The 23,933-nt window shown below is 37.5% G+C and overlaps 1 long non-coding RNA gene across 1 annotated transcript; it reads right to left on the bottom strand.

The window, feature by feature from the left end:
- Positions 1-9,456: 9,456 nt before the first annotated feature.
- LOC141633308 (uncharacterized) lies at positions 9,457-11,962 on the bottom strand. Its single transcript, XR_012538083.1, has 2 exons — positions 10,400-11,962; positions 9,457-10,146 (listed from the first exon to the last, which is right to left on the bottom strand). It is a non-coding gene; the product is annotated as an uncharacterized LOC141633308 (long non-coding RNA).
- Between the last annotated feature and the right edge of the window lie 11,971 nt (positions 11,963-23,933).

Raw genomic sequence — 23,933 nt, forward strand, 5'->3', positions numbered from 1 at the left:
ATTCTAAAGGAAATGTGTCATCACTAACACAAGAACGTGACCAACTTTTGATTGACTTAGCTACTTGTCACAACGAAAAGATGATCTTGTTAAGATTGTCTTTGAAATGTTAAATGATGAGTCGAGTCATGTCAAAAGTGCCTTAGAACGAGCTCAAAAACTAAATGATGACCTTCTTGCTCAAAATGAGATGTTAAAGAAAGTTGAACAGACTCATGCCACAGAGGTTTCTCTCTTGTGGCATCCGATTCAAGAAAAGAAATAGATACTCTCATGGAATTAGTGTCTTCTTTAACTAAGGAACGTGACACTCTTCTAGTTGACCTCAAATTATGTCAAAGAGATAATAAACAATTGGAACAAATTGGGATGTTACTTAGTGATGAAGCAAGACTTGCAAAACAAGCGTTTGACAATTTAGGTAAATTGAATCTTAATCATCTTGCTAAAATTGAAACATTAACTAAAGAGCTAGATGAGGCTAAGATGTTTTACTTAAAATGGGAAGGAAGTCAAAATGTTTTGGAGTTTCTCTTGAAACAATCACAAGAGTACGAAAAATTTGCAAAGAATCTTTGGACTTGGTTTCAAATGCAACAAAAGAGCACACACTGTTGCACTCGAAACCAGGATCCAAGTCAAACTGACTTCCGAAGAAGAAAGTATGCTGGTCTTCCTGAGTACATCATTTGTAACTATTGTGGCAAAACAGGTCATGAGTTTAATGGTTGTGACAAAAGAGTCCGTGACTTAGAAAGAAACACTAAGAATGCTAAACAAGTGTGGATAAAGAAAGAAGAAGTCAAAAAGGTCGTTGTCAAGAAGGAGCCCAAACTTGTTTGGGTTCCTAAACTAAATGTTTGATTTCTTATAGGCATTAGTGAGGGGCAACAGCAATTGGTACTTAGACAGTGGATGCTCTCGTCACATGACGGGAGATGAAAACCAATTCCTCTCGCTAGAAGCCTACGATGGTGGCATGGTGACTTTTGGCGACAACAAGAAAGGTGAAATCATTGGTATTGGAAAGGTTGGTAAGTCAAAGTCATTATGCGTGGACAAAGTGTTGCTTGTCAAAGGTTTGAAACACAATCTCTTGAGCATTTCACAACTTTGTGATCGAGGTAATATTGTTGAATTTCTTGCTAGTGAATGTAGAATCATCAATGGTAAAACTAGAGAACTCATACTTGAAGGTAAACGTGTTAAAGACGTCTATATGACTAACTTGTATGCATTTTCGGGTCAATCACTATCATGCATGAGTGTTCAAAAGAACGACCCTTGGCTTTGGCACAAACGACTTGGTCATGTAAATGCTAAGACACTTAACACCCTTAAGAAACTTGATCTAGTTGACGGCATTCCTAACATTAAATTTGAATTTAAATCACTTTGCGATGATTGTGTTAAAGGGAAACAAGTTAAGTGCTCTTTTAAATCCAAAAAGGTTGTTAGCACCTCCTTACCTCTTGAACTCATTCATATTGATTTATGTGGTCCCATGCGAGTGGTGAGTAGAGGTGGAAGTCGTTTTATTTGTGTCATTGTAGATGACTTCACAAGATTTGTTTGGCTTCTCTTCTTAAGTTCTAAGGATCAAACATTTGATGAGTTCTTAATCTGGGTCAAAAAGGTTCAAAACAAATTTGGATATAAACTTGTCTCATTAAGATCCGACCATGGAACCGAGTTTGAGAACTCGTCATTTGAGTCCTATTGTAATGAGTATGGTGTTAGTCATAACTTTTCGGCCATACGAACCCCACAACAAAATGGGGTTGTGGAACGAATGAATCGAACTCTTGAAAATATGGCTAGGACCATGCTCATTAGCTCTAAGGTTCCTAAGAATTTTTGGGCCAAAGCCGTAAACACATCTTGTTATATTTACAACCGTGTCATGATTAGAAAAATCATTGAGAAAACTCCCTATGAACTACTACGAGGAAGAAAACCTAATCTTTCACACTTAAAATGCTTTGGTAGTAAATGCTTTGTGCACAACAATGGAAAAGACAACCTTGGCAAATTTGATGCTCGTAGTGATGAAGGAGTTTTTGTTGGTTATTCCGATCATAGTAAAGCATATAAAGTCTATAACAAAAGGACTATGAAAATGGAAGAAAGCGTTCATGTAATATTTGACGAATCTAGTCTTTTTGTGTCAAACACACAGGTTGATGATGAGGATGATGAATATGATGATGATTTTGAGATTGGTATGATACGACATGAAATGGATCAAGTGGTAGAAGAAGGCCGAGCAACGATTAGAGCCACCATTGTTGCATGAGGAGGATGTGCAAAATTCAGGGGGAACTAATCGTCCTCCTACACAAAATGATGCTACCTCATCCAGGGGGAACAAGGATGGTGAAGAACAGCCCAATCTAATCATAAACGAACCACAATCACCTCCTTCAAGCACTCCTCATGCAACAGTCCCCTCGACTGTTGCAGACGAACAAACCGAATCTTCTAACTCACTTATTCCCAAGAAATGGAAACACCAAAGCTCTCATCCCTTATCAAACTTAACCAGTGACCTAACCTCTGGAATAAAAACCAGATCATCGCTTCAAAATTTCTGTGCACACAATGCCTTCATCTCAAAAATCGAACCACCCACGTCACAAAGAGCCTTGACTGATGAATGCTGGATGATTGCAATGCAAGAGGAATTGGAGCAATTCGAAAGGAACAAGGTATGGCATCTTGTCCCTAGGCCCTCCCAACGTACTGTAATTGGTACACGGTGGGTCTTTCGCAACAAGCTAGATGATGTTGGAGAAATCGTACGGAATAAAGCTAGACTAGTGGTGCAAGGTTTTAACCAACAAGAAGGAATTGATTACGATGAAACCTTTGCACCGGTAGCTAGGCTTGAAGCCATACGAATGCTTGTAGCTTTTGCGTCTTTTCAAGGTATAAAGCTTTTTCAAATGGATGTCAAAACCGCATTTTTAAATGGATACCTTGATGAAGAAGTGTTCGTTGAACAACCTCCGGGCTTTATAAACAACGAGTTTCCCAACCATGTTTTTAAACTAGATAAAGCACTCTATGGTTTAAAACAGGCTCCTAGGGCTTGGTATGATAGGCTTTCAAAGTTTCTATTGGAAAACGGTTTCATACGTGGGTCGGTGGATAAAACGTTGTTTATCAAGTCACAAGGAGATGAACTGTTGCTTGTACAAGTATATGTCGATGACATTATTTTTGGTGCAATTAACAATGTTCTTTATAAGTACTTTTCTGATTTGATGACTTCGGAATTTGAAATGAGTATGATGGGAGAACTTGGATTCTTTCTTGGTCTTCAAATCAAACAATGTGAGAATGGAACGATGATTCACCAACAAAAGTACTTAAAAGAAATGCTAAGTAAGTTTGGGTTGACTAATTCTAATCCTATGCCTACACCAATGGTGTCTAAAGTCAAGCTTGACAAAGACGAAAACGGTAAGAGCATTAATGAAAAGGTATATCGAGGTATGATCGGTTCCTTACTTTACTTAACCGCTAGTCGACCCGACATACAATTTAGTGTGTGTGCTTGTGCCCGTTTCCAAGCAAATCCTAAAGAATCTCATTTCAAAGCCGTCAAACGGATTTTTAGGTATTTGATTGGAACACAAGGGCTATATCTTTGGTACCCAACTCACTACGAACTTGATCTTGTAGGTTTTTCGGATGCGGACTATGCCGGTGATACATTGGATAGGAAAAGCACCTCGGGCATTGCTACGTTCCTAGGACCGTGTCTCATTTCATGGGCTTCGAAGAAGCAAAACACCGTTGCATTGTCCACGGCCGAAAGCGAATATGTGAGTGCCGCTCTATGTTGTGCACAAATTCTTTGGGTACGTCAACAATTGCATGATTATGGCCTTACTTTCGAGACTACCCCTATTTTTTGTGACAACACTAGTGCAATTAATATATCAAAAAATCCTATACAACACTCACGAACTAAACACATCGACATACGACATCATTTTCTACGTGATCAAGTTGAGAAAGGTCATATTTGTCTAAGCTTTTGTAAAACGGAAAATCAAATTGCGGACATTCTTACAAAACCGTTAGAAAGAGAACAATTCGAAAGACTTCGGTCGGAAATTGGTTTATTAGGTGACATACCGCTAAATTAAAATTACGTTTTCCAATGATTGATTAGAGGGAGGATGTACATGTAATTAAATGTTAGTTAATGTGGTAGAATGCATGCAAATATCGAACAAGTGTAATTGACAGCCGAATGAGTGCACTTGAGTTGTTTTTGCATTGAGCTTCCAAAAAATCACTTTATGTCCCATCACTTAAAAGCCTACACCCTAGCCTCACATTATCAACACTCAACCGTCCCTCACCTAGAATAACTACACCATCCCCTCATTTACTTCCATGTTTCCACTAAACACACCCTATTACCCACTAAATAAACAACCAACTCTCACTTTTTCGGATTCCCAAAACCGTCAAAGCCATTTCCTCTTCCACTCTCTTCAAAATGCCTCCAAAACTTTCCAAAGAATTACTTCAACTCAGAAATTCCTTTAATCCAAAATACATTGCCAAGAAAAAGATGGCTCCCAAAACCGCTGCAAAACTAGATGAAATCACCTCTGCCACTGCCAAACCAACCGTTGCACGAAAAAAGACAACCGCCAAAAAGGGCGGTGGTCGTGGCAGAGGAGGTCGAAGTAGGAATCCTCCTATTTCTCTACAACTTGATGCTGAAGTGGACATTGAAACCGATGAAGAAGAATCCGGTTCTAAGGGAACCAAAAAGAATGAAGATAGTCAAAAATCAAGTGGTGTTATCGAAACAAGTGAAAAGGGAGATCACTCAAGTGAGATGAACGAGGGGGAACTTGAAGGAGAAAAATCAAAAGAGGGAAAAGAAAGTAAGGAAAAATCAGAGGAGGGAAACAAAGAAAAAGAAAGTGATGAAAAATCGGAAAAAATCAAAAAGTGAGGAAAAATCAGAGAAAGATGAAGAGCAATCAAAAGAAAGTGAAGAAAAATTAGATAAGAAAAATGAGAGGGATTCAGACGGAAAGGAAAGGAAGGAGGATAGTGATGTTCTAATTGAAAAGAATGATGATGATGTGCTTCTAAAGGATTTGGTGAGTGACACTTTAGAGAAGGATAAGAGGAGTGAGATTGATGCAACGGAGACCTCCACTGTTGAAAAGGAAATCGGTTCAAATGCTGAGAAAATCGATTATGAAGTTGTTGATGTTGAGGATCGTGATGATGCCACAGTGGTGTTTGATGATGGGCTTGACCCATTATTTTCAAAACCCGCATCACGAACCCGGTCCAAGAGGAAGATGCTTGAAATATTCGGTGATGATGACGAGGATGTAACCCCGGAGGCATCCCCTCCAAAACCCAAGGTTACCCAAAGAAAAAGGGGATCCGGGTCAAAATCAAAAGCACCCAAAAGGGCTCGTTATCAACGGGATTTACCGAGCATAAATGAGGATGAGATCATTGAGGAGAAGGTGCCTCTCAACACATGCATGGACCTTGTCATTGCTCCTTTTGCCGAATCATTCAAGAATGATATCCTCAACCATCTCAATTCTCTTGATCTCCCGGAGGAGATCTTCAAGATATGCCACGGTATGCTGCTTTGTTGCTTCCACAATGGTCGTCGTTATAAGAAATCTTGGTATGACACCTCTCCTGCTTTTAAATATTTCAAAGAGGCCATGTATGCACAAGGTTGGGTGAATTTGTTGGACAAATATAGCCCCATGTATTTGTCCGAAATCATCCAATTCTATGCAACAGTCAAAGTGGATGTTGAATCTGGAACTCTCTCTGCCTTTATCAATCAAAAACCCTTTGTCCTAACCCTTGACCAACTTGCTGCTCATCTTGATATCTGTAATGTCGGGCTTACCTCTTTTCCCAAACGTGATTGGGGTGAAGTTGATGAGGTTACCTCTACCCAGGTCATGAAGGTTCTTCGACCTCATGATGATGATGGCCCTACCAACATATATGCCTTTGAATTAACCGCACCCACCCGGTTCATCTTCAACCTGGTTTTTCGCAACCTTGTCCCTTCCAACAATAGCCGTGGGAGATGTTCTCTTCTTGACATGCTCCTAATTCATCACATTGTTAAGCACAAACCCATTAACCTTCCTCGCCTTATGTTTCACCGCATACTTGAGATGTCCACTGAGTTCCAAAGCGGGAACTTTGACAAAAATGCCGTAGTTCCTTATGGTATGTGGCTCTCGATAATTTTCATGAGGGAAGGGTTAGTGTTGAAGGGAAGCCCTGCAATTGAGAAATTGAGTGATGAGATGACACCGGGTCTTCTTTCTCGAATGAACTTGGAGATTAAGAATGGCAAATTGGAAAGGAAGAATCAGTCGGGTTCTACAGTGGGTTCTACCGTTGAAATGGGTGTGGTCCTTGCAAAGTTGGATGAGCTTCTTGGGATTGTGAACCGGTTGGTCAAAGAACAGGGCAAGTTGAGGGATGAAGTCGGTGATCTTCGCACCATGAATGAAGATCTCCTTGAACGTCTTCAGAATGCCTCCTAAACTCATACCTCTTTAACCCGTTTCTCCTCTTGAACTTTGGCTCTTTGTTTTGTTTTAAGACACTCTCTTGCACCTTCGGTTGTTTGTTTTTATCTTGCTTGAACTATTTGCGTGTGTTTTAATCGTGTTGCTTGCCTTTTGCACATGTTTTCTCCTCCTTTGACGATGTCAAGAGGGGGAAGTAGTTTAATTATGCCATGTGTGATCTTTTAACTCTTAGGCTAACGTCCACCTTAATTATGTCTTAGCTTCCATGATTAGATGTTTTACTTTGGCCAAGCATGTTGCACCCTTTCGAATACCTTGATCATGTTTATTAATTATGTTTATGTTGAAATTGACCAAAGACCGACTAACCATGGGCTAAGGGGGAATATCACACATGTTTGGACTTGTCATCATCAAAGGGGGAATTTGTTAGAACACATTAGATTGATGATGCCAAGTCCCCTTGTTATTTGATTGTTTGCTCTTAGTTGATATAATTAGTGAATGAAGCAATCAAATGGACTTTCAACAATGATTCAAGATGATCAAGTCATTCAAGGAAGTCAAGACAATGATACTTTCCAAAGCCTTAGTCGATATATGTAAGAGTAAGTGTAACATTCTCATTTAAGTCAAGTAATGGCAAAACCATGCAACGGTACGATTGTCATGTGTGGTTTCGGTACTATCATACGGAGGAGTTTTTCGTCCAAATGTTTTTGAGTGTCAAAACTTTGCAAACCTTAAACCTTAAACATTTGAATTTTCAGAAACTTGAAAACAATCTGAAATTTTGGAGTCACAAGCCCACTTGACTAAGCCTCTAGATTTGTGCAAACACCTTTTACCAAAAATGGCAAAGAAGACTTGTCAAACTTCTAAAGTAAGAAAGGCTTTTTGCCATTTTGGTAAATTGTCACATGTTGAGTGTAGAAGCTTAAGTTTTATGATTTCTTAAGCCCCAAGCCTACAAGTCTAACACTTACCATCACTCAAAGCTATCATTTTAATATTGGATTTAATTTTTCAAAGTGTACTAACCTAAGACTAAATCCACTATAAATAGAGTGTCTTAGTCACATTTATTTCTTAAGACTTCCAAAGCATTTATTGTAAAAACCTTGCAAATCATTTGTGCATTGAAAGCTTTGTTCTTCAAGTATTTGCAAAACGTTTTTCTGATTTTAAGTCTTCAAAACTTGTTTTCGAAAAAGTCAGTAAAACCTCCAAGTATCGGTTCATTTGATCTTTGTGACATGATGAGTTTGTTCCATGATTCTCGTGTTAGATCTTCATTGTAATCTCCATGTTCATTTAAGTGAACTCTTGAGATTCAAGATTCTGTAACACCTTGAGATAGAACCCATAAACTCTTGAAGCGGAGTAGCTTTAAGTTTGAGTGCAACCGGAGTAGGTTGGCGAGTTATTTTCATTGTAAGGGGTTTAGTAAGTTTGAGTAAATTTCTAAACAAGCAATAAAATAACGGTTGGACGTAGGCCTCGGAGTAGAGGCTGAACCAATTTTTAAAATGTCGTTTGTTTGTTCATTTACTTTTACGTTCTTCCACTTTGCTATTTCTCGCATGTACCGAATCAAGTTCTCAGGTCACGATCACCTATACCGTGACATAGAACTGCTGTATCTTCTTGTGAACTTACCTTCAATTAAGTTTCTCAAGTCTTGTACTTCTTTATTCTTAGCTTAAAATAGTTAATTAACTAAGTTAAGAATAAAATTTTAAAAAGGGTACACCTAATTCACCCCCTCCCCCTCTTAGGTGTTAATCGTTCTTAACTCTTCAATGTGATATGACTCTAGATACACTTGGTATGTAGTATAGATACGCATATAACGACAAGAACAAAGTTTTGCGTGGGCTTCACAAAAGTATGTTTGAACAATAATGTATTAATGTAGATAGAATAGTTTTGATAGATGTTTTAAGAATGCAGAAGGAATAGTAAAGATTGCTCCTGTGTTAATGAAATCATCTTCTTTACATTTTACCAAATAGAAAAGAGTATAATCAAAGGGTAGTTAGGCGGTGTTCTGTGGATACATTTAACTATCAATCTTATTTACATTAGTATATTGCTCTAGAAACAAAACTGAGCTTTTATATTTCGGGCTACTAGTATGTGTATATGGGGTACTAGTATGTGTATCCAGCTAATTCGTAAAGTGCACACTCGTAACTTAGTTCGTAAGGGATCTCTTCATACTAGTATGTAATAATTGCGGACTTATAGTGGTGCGTAGAGGTAGCTAAAATTGAAGTATCTAAGAAATGTACCCATTCTTTACTTAAATTACTAACAAAGGCGATTACATACACTCTTAAAGTTACTAGATACATACTTTTAGCTAGTTAGATACATTCCCTTAAATTGTTAGATACAAACCTTTTAGCTAGCTAGATACACTCTTTTAAATTACTAGATACATACATTTACCTTACTAGATACACATCTCTGGTAAGCTAGTTACACTCATTTACATTGTTAGATACACATCTCTGATAAGCAAAATACAAACCTAAAGATTGCTAGATACAAACATTTACCTTGCTAAATACACACATTAATCTTGCTAGATACACTTTTTTAAACTATTAGATACAAGCATTTTAGCAAACTAGCAACTTTATTTCCACACTACATCTACACATTAACGATAATTAATTTAAAATAAAACCAAAAACAAAATCAAGTAAAAAGAACAATATCATAGTCTCAATAAATGTGATCAGCGCAGGTTACTCCCAACATTTACCATGTGTTTCATTCCATCATTTCAACTTTTAAGTACTTGAATGCAATACGCTCGTTACACACTATTAATGTACGAAGTACTCGATTTGGGATCAGAAATTACTAGATAAAACAAATTACATAAAACAAAATCATTAAGCTAGATACACATGTTTATCTTCATAGATACATATCTCTGTCAAGCTAGATACACACGTTTATCTTCATAGATACACATCTCTTATAAGCTAGATACACTTTTTTGCCTTGCTAGATACACATCTTTATTAAGCTAGATACACTTCTTTAGATTACTAGATACAAGTCTTTTACCTTAATAGATACACATTTCTGGCAAGCTATATACACTTCTTTACCTAGCTAGATACACATATCTAGAAAGCTAGATACAACCATTTACCTTGCTAGATACACATCTCTAACAAGCTAAGTACGCTCTTTTACCTTATTAAATACACTATTTTACCTTGCTATATATTCCATTGGCTAGCCATGCATGACTTATCATTCCAATACCAGAAGCAACAACAAAGACGACCATCTTGAGATTTTAGAAGGACTGAACAAGCTTAAGTCTCGAAAGATCTGTATATCAGGCCGGGTTGGATATCGGAAGCTAACATGGCTGACCTCAATGTCGCCTCTTACACTTTCCAGTGTTGTTCCCTCATCGCTTTTGGAGTCAATATCAGGTTTACTATCGAGAATTTTGAAGACTGAGACGGCTGAGTCTTTGGCCTTGGTCCTGTCCATAGCCATGCTGCTGCTTTTGTGATAAACCCACTGCTGTGATGGTTAATGCATGGAAAACCTACAACACAACATTACGGCAATGGCTAAAATGTATTCAACTGCTGTAAAGTGGTGCTTTCAAAGCCTCCACCTGATCTTATGATATGTTTTTACCTTACATATCAAATCAAAAAAAAAATACAAACATTTTAGTTTTTGGCAAATTTTGCGAGTGCTTGAATTCTCTACCAGAACTCGTAAATAAGGTGAATATGACCTGTTATCTTGGTTATGAGTTAAATGTTTGCAATGAAATCGGAATGGGAACAAACCTTGGCAAGCACATTCCAAAGAATATTTTCATCACAGGAAGGAGTGGTGAGAGAGCCAAACCTTGGCAAGCTAGTTCGTCCAACTGCGGTTTAAGCTGCAACCAAACAACCAGGTGAATTTCATTTACATTCCATGGCCAAGTCATACATAAGTATTTGTGCATAACAATATAATTTGGACGGAATGAGTTGACACTTAAAAAGACCGGTTTTAGTAAAATTGTCATACATAGGTATTTGTGCATAACAATATAATCGGAAATTATTTAATAGATAAGATACATTCGGCAACAACCATTGGTTTTGCATCACTTTTGAGTACGACGACAGTAAGTTCCAGGCCATTGAAGAGCTAAAACGAAGTAATTGAATTCACGCTGGTTACTATTATGGACTTCTATTCAGCCATCATCGTTGACGAAGCTTGCAGAAGAAGGACTAACCAAGAATAACGCGATTGTAATGGTGATTGCGAAGAGTTTCGCCATTGTTGTTGTTGTTGTTGTTGTTGTTCGATGAATTCTGAGATTTCGTAAGTCGATTAAATTAGTAGTGCACTTCTCCAATAATTTGGTGTTGTTGTGTTGAGCTCATGTGAGGATATTCGTTACACGATGCTTAGGCCTACTAGTGGTTAAATCAGTAAACAGGGCGGTATCACCAAAAAAATATTGTATGAGACTGCCTATTGTAAGAATTTGTGCGAAATTATTGGCAAAACTCACCAAAACCATAAACTCATTTAAAAAATATCAATTATCAAATATATTTAGCATCCCATGGGGAAAAAGCGATGACTTGCGTTGAAATCAAATCTCCACTACATACCAGACTAAAAGAAAAAAAAACTATCGAAATTTACATGCCAACTCCAACAGGCAGAGAACCAGTAGCAGATCTTTGAGCATAAATAAAGGTGGCCATGAATCTAACCTTTGAGCCGTGATTTTCATTATCCACAGATAAGGTGGCCAGGTTCAAGGGTTAGTTTTTATATAACTTAGAAATCAACGAAGCTAAAACCTAAAACCCGCCTTGGCTAAAGGTCACAGCATTTTCATTCTAACAAAGTAGTAGTTGACATTCAGGCAATTAACAGCATACCACAATACAATTCTCCCCAAGTCCCGAAATCTATCTATCATGATATCAACCAAATAATCACCACTTTCTTGAATGTTCATGAAGCAAACTCAAGTAGACTACAATCGACTAACCTATGCTAACATGACAGTATCGATATCCCAAGTATTCCTAACTAAACCAACCTTTTATCAAATTTACTAAAACAGAAATATGGTCAAATCCGAAAACCAAAAATCATTTAAAGCATCAGATATCCTAAATTCAAACAAGATTCATAAACAAAATAGTACCTAATTTGTCAATTTCAAAACCAAAATCCCATAAATCCTCAAAGAAGACTACTCGAAAATAGACATTTCAAAATGCGGACAAATCAATCGACCTAAAATACCTCAGATTGAAGTACGACAAGCATTTTCCGAACATAGAAACTGGAAAAACTGGAATTAAGATGAATAAAAAGAACAAAAAAGAGAAATTGAACCTTGTTATTGGAATGAAGATGAAAGAAGCCGCCGTGATAAAGTTTATTTAAGATTAAAATCATACGACTGTTGCATCATCGTCGTGGTCGCCGGAGATGCGTCGTCGTCATGGTGCTCGTCATTGTTGGCGGCAACAGGTCGAGGGTGAAAGTTTGAAAGGATTGGGGAAGGGGAAGATAAGGAAAGAGGTAACTCAGATATTGATGTCTATCGATGGCATGGTTGACGGAGGTGTCGCCGGGAGAGTTGGCGTCTGCTGGTGGTTGCCGGCGGCAGCTGGCGGTGGTGGGGAAGGTTAGGATTTGAAGTAGGCTGCTTGTAATTTGAAAATATGGTTGGGGTTGGGCCTTAGGTGAGTTATAAGGTTGGGCTTTTTCGGGGTAAAATAAAAGTCACCTTTAATTGGTAGTTAAATGGTTCGCACCGTACTTTAGTTCGCACTGACCCGACCCTATATATATATATATATATATATATATATATATATATATATATATATATATATATATATATATATATATATTTATAAAACTTGAAACGGTAAAACGGTCGCCATTTACTCATACGGACTCCGAATCGAGTGATTCAAGTGTCTAAACCACCTAATTTTTCGACGCCGGTTCATCTGTCATATTTTCAGCAGTATTGGAGGTCGCCCTGATCAGGAACGACAGGTGTCCAGGCCAACACGGGTGATTTTAAGACGGGTTTCTAAGCACGAGTAAGGCGGTATTCGTCCATACTAGTTACCCAAATCATACATGTATATACACAAGAGACAGAAATTAACAATTTGACTCAAATCACCCAAGAAACCGAATCAAAAACAGTCCACAAAACACACCCATCAACAACCTATACACATGGTTTCTAGACAATTAGTGAAGCCGTCTTAAGACAAAATTTTAAGCATGAAACATGTAATCTCCATTCAAATAAACTACCCACTTCACCATGAATCTAAAGGTACCATCTTTTCCCAAAATAGATAAGTAAAACTTGTATAAAACCGTCACATACAAACATGGTACAAACACAAGTAAAAAGTAAACTTGTTCACTAAAAGAGTAAACAGCCACATAAATACACATAAATTCAACATAATGTCGAGTAACCTATCACCGTTACCTTTTAGCTCATCAAAGAAAATACTTCCGACTCAAAACTACTCCGGGTTGTCCAAGAACTCACCTAAACATAAAGAAAACGCTTTAGTCGCGGAAAAACGTGCCTTATATACACGGCCAGAATAAGGGGAAGAGGAAAGTTGGGTTCTTTCTTACATGAATGGATGGAAAACGGAAAAAGGAGAAGATAGACGTAATTATGACTTGATTCGGATAAGAATTGAGCAAGTTATAAGGATTTTAGTGAAATGGAAGAAATGGTGTAACAATGGTGTTTCATGTTTGTTTGTTGAGGAAACTTGCTGAAATTTTAGAGTAGAAGGAAGAAGATAGGGTTTTGAGTGTAGGATTGGTGGATGGGAAGAAATAAAAGAAAGGCCCAATGGTCATCCTAAGCCCAAAACCTTATATTGAGTTCATTTTTCACTAAAATACGTTTCAAACCTACTACAAACTTAAGACGGATATATTTATTAATATTAACATTATTATACATGTAAAGCCGCATTTTTATGAAAAACGGATTTAAAATATAAATAAAATAATAAAATGGCTAATTAAATTATAAAAGCCAAAACAGAAAATTCGCGGGTGTTACAATCATCCCACCTTTTAAAAAGTTTCGTCCTCGAAACTTGAAAGTAGAAATGAAAAGTTATAAAGATAAATTCGGATTTCTTTTGAAATCGTCAATGAAAGCATTTACAATGATGGGTATAGTAATTCTTCCAAAAACTTTTAAGAAGTGGTTTCAAAAGTATAAGTCCTCTTCCAAGGAACGAAATAACCCTTGTTGTACACACAAGAACGCAAACTTTTCAAGTCAAAGACAAGCTCAAATACAAAATCATTCGCCGATAAGCGTAGAACAAATTATTAGACATCTCCAATAACGAGTTCTAACATCCTATCAACGTTAAAACTAAATGAAAATGATAATCCACTCATATTTTCTTTTGCAAAAGCCAGATTGAAAGTAAAAGATCCGTTTTCAAACTCTAAAAAAGTCAAATTATTGAAAATGTAACATTAAACTTCAACAAAGAATCAAATTTTTCTAAGAACCTACCAAATTGAAAGCAAACTTTCATTTTCAAACCTTTAAAATAAGTAAGGTTTTGTGAAAGTAGCACAAAATTTTAACAATGAATCCAAAATGGTAACTCAAATGGTTAGAAATTGCATAAAATAAAAAGAATTTAGACACCATAATTACAAAGTACACTAAGCAACCCAAAACTTAACTAACAAAAAGACTATGACGAACTCTTAAGAGTAAAAGTCACGATAAGGTCAACGAGGAGGTCATAGAACATAGAGTTTTATAGGCCTCTAGTATCAAACTCAAAGGGAAGTACAACGAGTGAGGAAGAGAGGTATAAACGGTAAAGCTTATGGTCAAAGAGAAAAGGGAAACTAGACAACACGGAAACGTCATATACTCAAACCACAAACGACAACATCATCTTAAACGGTTCCGAAAACTTCCTAATAAAATAAATCTCACAATCACATTACCTCCAAGGGTTTCCTCAAAATAACTTATGCCACTTTACATCTAATACATTCCATGAAACAAAGCACTTCACCACAATTGTGATTCCACAACTCCTAATCATAAAGCATATACAAACGACTTCCACAAAAATAAGATCAAAACTACAAATAAAGCTATACTCATATCCAACTAGCGTCAAAACACAACATAGTAAAATCCTTAACCATCGATCTCAATTCAAAGTCCTAAATTCCCAGAACAAGTTCCTCAAATTCCGACAAGGATCTCATTTCGGATAAAGTAGTAACAAGTCAACCTGAAGCTCCTTTCATGAAAGTCCACTCTACTACACACTCTTTAGAGGAAGATGCATAATCACCTAAGTTGACAAATCAATAAAATCTCGAGTCCCTCTATTCTTTGACCTATTAAGGGTTCCCAAAAGCGGAACTACACTCAACTGTAACATCATTCCATTGTCTCAAGCACTCATCACAACCTCAAAGTTTCAAAAACCAAAGGATTAACAAAGACTTCTCAACAAAATTCTCAAGAGCCAACTAATATCAAATCACATCACCAATCTATACGTGGTCATTAAAATCTAAAAGGGATTTACTTCCAAGCTCATATCATGACTTCACTCCATGTTTAATCCTAAAGTAGCAATGCTCAACCTACCAAGCTTTCAAATCCCAAATACTATTAAAAAAGTCAAGTTTCATAACCTAGGTAACATCCACAACTCACACCTTACACAAGGAATTCCACTAATCAATCACACCCACTTTATATCAAGCAACTAGGCATAAAAATCATCAAGGTATGTCTTACCATACTAGCAAAGTTTTCCCAACAATACAATCTCTCAAAGTAAGGGTTACGATTCAACCACAAACAACTCAACATAGCCAAAATCTAACCAAGGTTAACATCCCACAAAAGAAGGAGAGCTATCTACGAGGCATCATGGGAGGATAAACAAGAAACGAAAAATAAGTCGGGAGGTTACAAGGGTAGCTTCCAAGGTAAAACAAAAGAGAGTTTAGAATAAAGATAAGCATTAAAAGGTAAAGAATAAGGCAAGGTACACTAAGAACGAGAAATATCTTCGAGAAAGTAGAAGCATTCTTCAAAGGTTGAACAAATCTTAAAACTTCGACAATAGGCACCAAGACTTGATCACCATATCATGGGTAAGGCCATGGTTTGTAGATCCAAGAACACAAGAACCAATTATTGACAATCAACAAACATGTTAGAACCTAACAAAGAGCAAACACATTATAGACTACCACCTTAGGTCCTTATTTCTATCCATCTCTCATTAATTATTCAAGGTCAAGTTCGAATTTAAATTTGGGGTACACTTGTGTGTGTTGGGAGCAACATAGGCTCTGATACCAACTGTGAACCCCCGCAATAATGCGGAAAACATAACTTATAAATTCAAGCGGAAATTAGTAAATTTTGAAACTTTTAAAAATTTAAAGCGCGGGTTCATTAAAATCCAAAACATAAATAAAGATTTGCGGAAAGAAAGATTAAATTATACAAACATGATAGTCAAGGTAAGGGAAATTATATCCCTCGAATGACAATACAATAAAAGGTAAGTCTAAGTAATCCTACTAAACCGACTACTAATCCAAGGTGCTCGCTAGCTCACATATGTCTTCACCCCATAGATGCACCGACTAATACCTGTCATTCATGTAAAAATGAACGCCACAGTCCGTGGGGAGTAACTCAAGATTCTCCCAGCCACAAAATTTCGAAACGAACATAACAAAGAACTAAAACAGGTAAGTCATGTAAGATACTTACAAAAGATATGAATATCAAGTTTATGTGTAAACATGGCAATTAAATGAGATGGAACAAGATAGATCAACATTATCATAATAAAGAATCAACTATTCATATGAGAATTAAATAATACGAAAGACAACAATACAGTCATTTATACAAAGACACGCATTTCAAGGAAATACAACATAGATATGAGATTAAAATCCGAATCATGTGAAGCAGTTAAGTAAGGGATCAACCAATGCAAATTACAAGGATATAAACTGTAGCCATTACTTGGAAAATCACTTAGCAAACATTGCACGGGACGTGGCTACTAATGTCACATGCATACTTATGGCTTGCATCTCACCATAAGAACGGATGGGAACATCAATCCCGACGATCATATCGCAACTAGAGGGCTTATAACTCACCCCTAGTATCCGATAGGACCAAGACAAACAACACAAGGCATAACTCTTGCCTTGAAAGACATATACCAATATCTATAACCAAGCAAGACCTTTACTACTCATATAATATAATTCCCCCGGTAAGACGACAATGATAAAACTCACTTGCCATAACAGCACAAGTGACCAAAACTGTACTTGCCAGAACAGCACAAGTAGCCAAAACCGCACTTGCCAAAACAACACAAGTAACCAAAATCGTACTTGCCAGAACAGCACAAGTAACCAAAATCGCACTTGCCAGAACAGCACAAGTGACCAAAATCGTACTTTCCAGAACAGCACAAGAGACCAAAACCGCACTTTCCAGAACAGCACAAGTGACCAAAACAGCACTTGCCAGAACAGCACAAGTGATCAAAACCGCACTTGCCAGAACAGGACAAGTGACCAAACCGCACTTGCCAGAACAGCAAAAGTGACCAAAACCACACTTCCCAGAACAGCACAAGTAGGGCGTAAAGATAAGTCAAGCAAGAAGGCATATCATTATGACATTTTCACAAGAATACGACTCATTACAAGAGTTACTTAGAATAAATCACGCATACTTGAAATATGATGGAAACATGCAAATGAGTAAGTACACCCATAAATGAAATATACTAAGTCATTTCATACTTGAAACTTGATAAAGATTCGACCATGAACAAATAAGAACTCATATGTGGAGTATATAATACCATTTCAATCTTATATAACTTGAATAAACCTTATATTTCATATTTATATGTCACTTGAGCTTAAAATGGAACAAGTGAGCTCAAAATGGAACAAGTAATACAAAACACATGGCAAAATGTAAACAAATGAATATGAACTCAAATATGAAGCATATAGCATCATTTTATGCTTTCTTATCATGAATACACATTTTATTTCACATTTACATGTTACTTGAACAAAGTATAAATAACCGGATAACAAATGAATTAACTAATACGAAACACGAGGCAAAACGTAAACAAACCAAAATCCGAACAACCCATAAACATATACGAATCAACAAGGGAAAACTTGGGTCATGATATGAATAAAAAGCATAAACAACCATCATAAACAAAGGATATATATTTATATAACTTGAAACGGTAAAACGGCCGCCATTTACAAATACGGACTCCGAATCGAGTGATTCAAGTGACTAAACCACCTAATTTTTCGACGCTAGTCCATCTGCCATATTTTCAGCAGTATTGGAGGTCGTCCTGGTCAGGAATGACAGGTGTCCAGGCCAACACGGGTGATTTTAAGACGGGTTTCTAAGCACGAGTAAGGCGGTATTCGTCCATACTAGTTACCCAAATCATACATGTATATACACAAGAGACGGAAATTAACAATTTGGCTCAAATCACCCATGAAACCGACTCAAAAACTGTCCACAAAACACACCCATCAACAATCTATACACATGGTTTCTAGACAATTAGTGAAGCCGTCTTAAGACAAAATTTTAAGCATGAAACATATAATCTCCATTCAAATAAACTACCTAATTCATTTACCCACTTCACCATGAATCTAAAGGTACCATGTTTTCTCAAAATAGATAAGTAAAACTTGTATAAAACCGTCACATACAAACATAGTACAATGTAACACCCCACGGTAATTGAAGAGGTCCAGTGATAGGCTTAAATGACTATCGCTTAAAGAGATTGGAAGTACTACTCATATCAACAAAGTGCACTTTCTTTTATGGTCATCCATGCGAAAAAACTCCAAAGTTAAGCGTGCTTGACTGGGAGTAGTCTTAGGATGGGTGACCTCCTGGGAAGGTTTCCGGGATGCGCATGAGTGAGGACAAAATGCGCTATAAAGGACCCGTGTTGATCTGTGGGCCATGTACACAGCCTGGTGAGCTATCATAAGTAACCGCTCCCGACCCGGTTTGGGCCGGGGTGTTACAACAAACACAAGTAAAAATGTAAACTTGTTCACTAAAAGAGTAAACAACCACATAAATACACATAAATTCAACATAATGTCGAGTAACCTATCAGCTTTACCTTTTAGCTCTTCAAATAAAACACTTCCGACTCAAAACTACTCCGGGTTGTCCAAGAACTCACCTAAACACAAAGAAAACGATTTAGTCGGGGAAACACGTGCCTTATATACACGGCCAGAATAAGGGGAAGAGGAAATTTGGGTTCTTTCTTACATGAATGGATGGAGAATGGAAAGAGGAGAAGATAGACGCGAAAATCACTTGATTCGGATAAGAATTGAGCAAGTTATGGGGATTTTAGTGAAATAGAAGAAATGGTGTAACAATGGTGTTTCATGTTTGTTTGTTGAGGAAAGTTGCTGAAATTTTAGAGTAGAAGGAAGAAGATAGGGTTTTGAGTGTAGGATTGGTGGAGGGAAAAAAATAAAATAAAGGTCCAATGGTCATTCTAAGCCCAAAACCTTAAATTGAGTCGATTTTTCACTAAAATACGTTTCAAACCTACTACCAACTTAAGACAGATATTTTTATTAATATTAACATTATTATACATGTAAAGCCGCATTTTTATAAAAAATGAATTTAAAATATAAATAAAATAATAAAATGGCTAATTAAATTATAAATGCCAAAATAGAAAATTCGCAGGTGTTACAAGTTTGGTTTCTTATGGTGAGTTTGTGCTTACATGTTATTCTAGTGTTATTCTTATGCTTATACTTCTCTAGTTTTCTCATTATGTTATCCTTTAATTTATTTTAGTTTTTGTGTTAACACATATTATTCCAGTTTTTTTTTTTTTGGGAGGGGGGTGGTTAATGCCTGTTATTCGAGTGTTATTTCTCTTTTTTTTTCTTTTTTTTTTTGGTTACACTACACTAACACGTGGTATTGTGGTGTTATTCTGGTGTTATCGTACTGTTATTTTGGTGTTACTCTGTTCTAATATTTATCTAATTTTCTACCTTTTATATCTTTTATTTATTTTTTGTTACCACCTGTTATTTCATTTTTTTAACTGTTATTCCAGTGTTACTCTTGTATTTTATTTTTGTTATCACTTGTTATTCTAGTGTTATTTTGTTGTTATTCTAGTGTTATTCTAGTGTTATTGTGTTGTTACGCCGGTGTTATTCTGGTATTATTGTGTTATTATTCCGATGTTATTCTGGTGTTACTCGAGTTTGTGCAATTTTATTATCAAATAGCTCGTGAGCAAATGAGGAACAACGGGTGAAGCATGGCAAAGACTAATGGGAGAAGAGTAATTGTATTGGAAAGGAACTGGCAAGCAGAAACTCATCCTACATGTATTGACCATAAGTTAAAAGTCGACAACTTGACCTCAATCTCACCCAACTTCATTCGTGTATCTCCCATGTATTACCAATTCACCATCATGCCACATGGCTCTGACGTCGCGCCAGCAAGTTCAACCTGAATTTTTCACATTCTTACCCACCACCACCAACTACCAACATCTTGCGCAACAGCCATGATTCCATCCCACCATCGACACCGATTGAACCCGATGCACCGAGCCAACCCAGCAGCGAATCCGCATCGAGCACCTCGTTCCAATTCGCCTACCTTCAATCATTCAGCATACTATCATGGTCCACCGCCTCTCACTACTAAAACATCCCGCTTCGTCGATGCCGTTCGAAGACCAAACCACCCTTGATCCGTCCCAGTACCACTACGAAGACAAGCAGCAGATCTCACCGCCGTTCACACACCATCAATTTGTTCACCACTAATGCCAAGAACCTAAACCTCGACATCGTTGCAACGCCAGGCTCAAACCCAACCACATCAATTCGTCCACCATCATCCTTCAGTACACCAGCAGCTCGGCCCTTCACTAAACCAGCATTAACCTGCTAGACTCCACGGCAGCAACTCTGAGTCCGTCATATCCGCCACCTTCAATTGCCATCAACACCTCGGCGCAAACTCTGTTTCTCCACCTGTTACTTCGACAACTAGTAACAGCAGCTGGTCCTTGAGCCCAATGAGTGGAATGAATATTAGTCTGAAATTCCTTGAAACAATTCCGATTGTTGGGCTTTCCATTTGCAGACTGATGCCATGGTCTCGTATGGCGGCAAACTCTTGGCCTGCTCACTTTAGGAAACTCAATGCTACCTGCACCGTCAGCAAACACCAATTAATCGAGCTAGTTTCTTAGGAGGCTGTCACATATAGAAAGTACGAGACTTGCACTGAACTAAGGGTGGACTTAAATGTATTTAGGAGTAATTAGCAAGTAAATGGAGCTGTCTCAAACACGGAGTATAATATTGTGGGAAACTTTATTTTGATAATTTGTGCAATCATAAAATGAGAAAAATGATTTCTCAATTCTCGAAATCGAGATTATGACAAATCCCCAAAAGCTAGAATATGGAAAGCTTACAAAAATCATTGTCCTTCACTACAAGTTCTGAACTGCCACTTGAGAGATCAAGATCATCATCTTCCTCGTTTTCGGTAGGCGGTTCAAGCACACTCAATGCATTTCTTTGCAATTTGACTTCAATCCCATTCTTAAGAACCTTTCAATCCCGTTCTTAAGAAAGACACTCCGTTTTTCTTCTTTTTTACTCAATCACTTGACCCCTAATTCCCCTATCTCTTCAACCATTACTTAACTTACAAATTCGAAGGAATCAAGCAAAACCGAATGATGCAGAGAGGACGATGGAAGCCAGGACCGAAGATGATGATCGCGATTCACGACATATGAGAGGTGAATCAGACAATAATCGGGAAGCATCTGATAAACGTAACAATGGTGTTGGAGAATTGTGTTTGTATTATATTTGGTGCCGAAGACTGTGTACAAGCATTACAATATATAGCTAGCAAAGGTCAAACCCTAACTAAGAATCCCTACAAATAAGGTAACTAATATATACAATATACTCTAATTATGATACAACAAAGAAATATGTGATAATATCCTAACGAATATTCTCACACTCCCCCTCAAGTTGGAGCAGATGGAAGACCGATGCCCAACTTGAATTGTAAGTATGCGTAAGCTTTCCCTCCAAGCGCTTTGGTGAAAAGGTCCGCAATTTGTTCTTTGCTCCTAACATGAGACATGGAAACCGTTTTGTCGAGCTAATGTTTGCGCACAAAATGACAATCAATCTCTATGTGTTTTGTGCGATCATGAAAAATCGGATTTCTTCCTATGTGTAATGCTGCTTTATTGTCACAATACATGCGCATAGAGCTTGTGTGATTTACTCCAAGTGAGCTAAGGAAAGATTTGAGCCAAATTAACTCATTTATTAAAGCTGCCACTGCTCGATATTCAGCTTCGGCTGACGACTTCGCTACTGTGTTTTGCTCCTTTGCTTTGCACGAAATGGGACAATTTCCCAATGATACGTAATAGCCTGTCAATGATCGTCGGGTTAATGGGAAACTTCCCCAATCCGAGTCCGAGTAGCCATGGAGCTGTAAGGCCAAATTACTATCCATGACTATCCCTTTGCTGACAGTCCCCTTGATGTATTTAACGACCCTGATCACAGCATCCCAATGCTCTTTTCTTGGTGCACTAACAAACTGTGATAATATGTAGTGTACGGAATATACCAAGTCAGGTCGTGTAGTCAAATATACGAGACGACCAACCAACCTTCTAAACTTCAAGGGGTTTTTGAGTAGGTATCCAGAAGCCAAAGCTAGCCCATGATTTGGTTGCATAGGTGTGTCACACGACTTTGCACCTTCCATCCCGGCTTCCGCAACAATCTTCATTGCATATTTTCTTTGACTAAGGAATAAACCTTTTGGTCCGCTCGCAACTTCGATACCTAGAAAATACTTCAACCGTCTAAGGTCCTTGATTCCAAATTTTCGATCAAGAAATGTCTTGAGCCGTGTACAAGCACCATCATCATTGCTGACCACAATCATATCATCAACGTATACTAAAACACAGAGGAACAGTCCGTCTTTATTGTATGTAAATAGTGAATAGTCCGCCATGGATTGTACAAAACCATAGCCTTTTAAAGATTCTGTCAATTTTGCAAACCAATTCCTCGATGCCTATTTTAACCCGTACAATGATTTTAACAATTTACAAGCCTTATTCATACCTTAGACTTGGAATCCTGGAGGCAATTTCATATAGACCTCTTCACTCAAATCTCCATGGAGGAAGGCATTGTTGACGTCTAATTGTGATATTATCCATTTCTTGGCAACGGAAACAGCTAATAGGCATCGTACACTAGTCATTTTTGCAACGGGAGCAAATGTTTCATGATGATCCACTCCTTCTACTTGTCTGAAACCTTGTGCTACCAACCTTGCCTTATATCGTTCAATGGTGCCATCAGCTTTGTATTTTACCTTGTAAATCCATTTACAACTGATTGGTCTTTTGTCTTTTGGTAAGTCGACAATCTTACAGGTTCCATTTTTTTCCAGAGCTTCAATCTCTTTGCCCATGGCCTCTCTCCATTCGGCTTTCTTAGAGGCTTCAAGATAATTATTCGGCTCTTGTGTGGCATCAATAGTCGCTAGAAAACTCTTGTGATACGAATAAAAACAACTGGTAATGACATAATTAATTATAGGATAACGAGTACCTTTCATTGAAGATGCCGATCAAACTGAATGAGCACTTGACGTGGGGTTTATTACTCGAGTCGACTTGCATACGTAATTCTTTTTCCAAAATGGTTCAAATTTCTCACGAGCACCTCTACCAATATTTTCTACAGTCTCAACCGTGACAGGCACCTCATTTGTGGGCTCGACATTTAGCTGTTCTGCAACCTGTTCTTCTTGCTCAACTTTAGGCCTGTCTTTATTCGCACTCCCCCTTTCTTCTGTGTTTTCAATGGGCTCTTCACGAATTGGTTCAATGGCAGGATCATCATAAGGTATGCCAATTTGATCAAAAAATGAACAAGATATACCTTCTCGGTTTTCAACATCCGTATCAGTACCCACAAGTGGAAATATGTTTTCATAAAAAATGACGTCTCGTGAAACACTAAATTTTCGTTCCCTGAGATCATAAACTCTCCAACCTTTTTTGCCTTGCGGGTATCCAACAAAAATACATCGTTTTCCTCTCTCGTTGA

Source organism: Silene latifolia, chromosome Y (genome assembly GCF_048544455.1).
Source record: "Silene latifolia isolate original U9 population chromosome Y, ASM4854445v1, whole genome shotgun sequence".
Taxonomy (NCBI): domain Eukaryota; kingdom Viridiplantae; phylum Streptophyta; class Magnoliopsida; order Caryophyllales; family Caryophyllaceae; genus Silene; species Silene latifolia.